Consider the following 3,321-nt stretch of genomic DNA (forward strand, 5'->3'; position numbering starts at 1 on the left):
AACTATAATGACACTTCCCACCTCCAGGCCGGATACCTTCCGTGGGTGGATGGATGTTCTGATGTAAAACATTCATTTCAAGCATCATTTAAAGTCAAAGTTTTTTTGATTTCAAGTTACACACTTTGAAATTCAGGCATAAAAATAGAAAAAAAAAAAACCACCTTGTTTATTCACTCAGTTTCCTAAATACACGCTAAATACTTCACTCCAGAACTTCAGAAAACTAACTTATTTTTTTAAAACCTTACTAAGGCAATGGAGTTTTAGTGAAATTAAATAAATGCAAGAAATGGCTTCCTTATATCCCTCGGCATTTCGGAATTGGTGGATATCTTCTTACAAGAAAGCAGCTCTAAATCAGCTACTTTATTTCATTCACTACAGTCAACTTAATTAGAAATAAAGCATTCTGCTAGAGCTGCAGTAGAAGTTTCTCTTATCAAAGTCTAATTTCTTTTTTTTTTTTAGATTCTTAATTCAAGTCCTTCACAGTGAATGCGTTTAGAACTGTGATGGTAATTAGGTAGTGATTTAATACAAATTTTTAGTTATTTTAATGATCGTAAATTTAGTCAGAGCAGTTTGCTGAGACTTCAAATCAAACTTAGTTGTTCTTTTTTTTAAATAGAAGCTGTTCTTTTTTTTAAAAAAAAAAAGCTGTTCTTTTTTTTTTACTATTTAAATCAGTATTTAAATAGTATTTGTCTATTTTGGACACTACAGAAATTTGCTCTACGATGCAAATTGCCTTTTTAGATGAAATAATGAGCAATTTCAATCCCAAGTCAAAATATATCACCGCCAAAAACAGACACACGGAAGATATTTCGGGAAGGTTTGGGCTTCTCTGCCTTACTAGTAAGGTTGGAGCGACAGAAAAGACCAGGCAAATTAGAGAAGGCAGCAAAAAACAAGTTAAAAAAAAAAAATGTTTATTTTCTGGCCGGAAAAAAACTCTTAAATGAAGAAAACCTATTGCTGAGCATTTGCTTGTCTATTGTTCAGGGAAATTGTACTTTGGGGAATAGGCATAAACTGAACAACAGAGGAAAAGCACCTATCATCAAAGGGGAACAATCAACCAGTTTGTGAATTCCGCTCAGACTTCTAGCTTCCTCGTAGCAATCAGAAGGTAGGACCAGAAGTGAAATAAGCAGGAAGCCTGATGAGAAAAAGGAAGCCACATGATGAAAGAACACACTGACAACCAGAAACAGTAGTGCCAACCCCCCTGGAGGTTAAGCGAGGTTGCTTTGAGGTTTCCTGTTAACAACAGACGTCAAAAAAAAAAAACCTTTAGTAGATTTGGCCAAAGCAGTATCTTGGGAAAGCGAGCAGAAGGATCAACCGCGTTCCTTGAAAGATGGTTCCAACCACACCTCCTTGGAGAACACTAAGAGCAAGCAAGTCTCGGGGCTGACCTACCTGAACACAGTACCCAATGACCTCCCTACTACCCAAAATCATATTCAAAACCACAAAAGCACAAGTTTTTCATAGTACCTCAAGCTGGAGCCTGCTAAGAGTCCTTAAATTAGCATCACTGTATAACGCACGGAATCCTCAACAAGGTTAAACAACCTCTGCACTCCCCGAGCTCCTTAGGAACCAAAAAAGATCAAATCACCCCATCCCATCACGCAGTTGGTCCAAACAACCTCCCCGTGAGGGCATCCGCCTTTATTAAGAGTTTAGTGAGAAGAACAACGAAGAGAAGAGCATCTAGAGCAGGGAAAAGGGAAAAAGAGCAACGCGAAGGGCAGTCCTGGAGACTGTGTGTGGTTGATGATGCTGCGGAAACACAGACGGAGGCAAAAAGCTCCTGTTTCAGTGTTTACCAGGGCTAAAACTGCAGTGTTTCTGGTGGAATCTCTTCGGTCACCACTCGCCACAGCATGTAACTCCTACCACAAAAAATACACAGAATTGATGCTTCCCATTTCTTCTGTCAGAAGATTTTTTTCCTCAAATTTCAGTTTTCAAATACAATATGCACTGCACGCAGCTACCACCATGGACATTTAATAAGCACATTTCAACAGTTTGGCGCACTGCACGCAGCTACCACAGACATTTAATAAGCACATTTCAACAGTTTGGTGGTTTAAAAAAAAAAAACCAACAAAACAACAAACTAAATCTCCTTCCTGGACACAGCAGAGTGATCCGTATCAGGGGTGAATTGACTTGACAAGTGCAAGCAGCAGCAAATCGATGCTGCCAAACACATGGGATCAAGGCCTTTATGCAAACCAACACCCACACCGGTTTAGACGAGTCAAAAATCCCTTTAAATCCAAAGCAGCGTTATCTGGTGTGTGAAGACAGAGCAGATGAACTGACAGAAAGCATTCAGCAAACTCAGAGGAAGGAGAAAATTCTCACCCGGCTTTGGCCTTTCCTGCCAGACTTGCCAACTTTTAGATTTCATAAGTTCAATCCTACTCATCCAGATATTTCAGCCTGGAGAAAAGGAGGCTGAGGGGAGACCTTCTGGCTCTCTCCAACTCCCTGAAAGGAGGGTGTAGCCAGGGGGGGTGGGTCTCTTCTCCCAAGGAACAGGCGATGGGACAAGAGGAAACGGCCTCAAGTTGTCCCACGGGAGGTTCAGATTGGAGATTAGGGAAAATTTTTTACACAGAAAGGGTTATGAAGCCTTGGAATGGGCTGCCCAGGACAGAGGTGGAGTCCCCATCCCTGGGGTTGACATAGTGCTGAGGGACATGGTTAGTGATGGTTTTTGTCAGTGTTGGGTTGACGGTTGGACTCAATAATCTTAAAGGTCCCTTCCAACCTGGACAATTCTGTGATTTTATAATACACCAAACTAAGTTACTGCCATCATTAAATGCTACCAATGAATGTGGCACACTGACAGTCCTCCAGCATCACTGCCTTCCAGCTCAACAAAGCCATCCTGAGTATAAACATCGGTAAGAAGTCAGTATAAATCTGTGTATACACATCCTTCTGTTTACTAAACATCTCTTACACCCTCTTCAAGATGCCTGTAGAAGATGAGCTGTGTAATAATCTCTGCATGTAGAAACACACAGTAATATGCCAAAGTAACAACCATCAAAGAGCAAATTAACTTTTTAGCTGTTAAAAAAAACATTTTACAATACAGCATCTGGGGGGTAGGGGATCAAGAAGAGACAAAAAAATCCGTAATTCCTCTCCTCCTACCTCTGTATACAAAATCTGAAAGAAATGGAGGGCACCAACTACCAGTCAACATAAATTTGAAATTCAAGATGCTTAAACTCTTTCAGTGGAATTGATTTGCTGCGGGGGGGGGGGGGAAAGAAAAAAAAA

Source organism: Calidris pugnax, unplaced genomic scaffold, assembly GCF_001431845.1.
Source record: "Calidris pugnax isolate Ruff unplaced genomic scaffold, ASM143184v1 scaffold362, whole genome shotgun sequence".
NCBI lineage: Eukaryota > Metazoa > Chordata > Aves > Charadriiformes > Scolopacidae > Calidris > Calidris pugnax.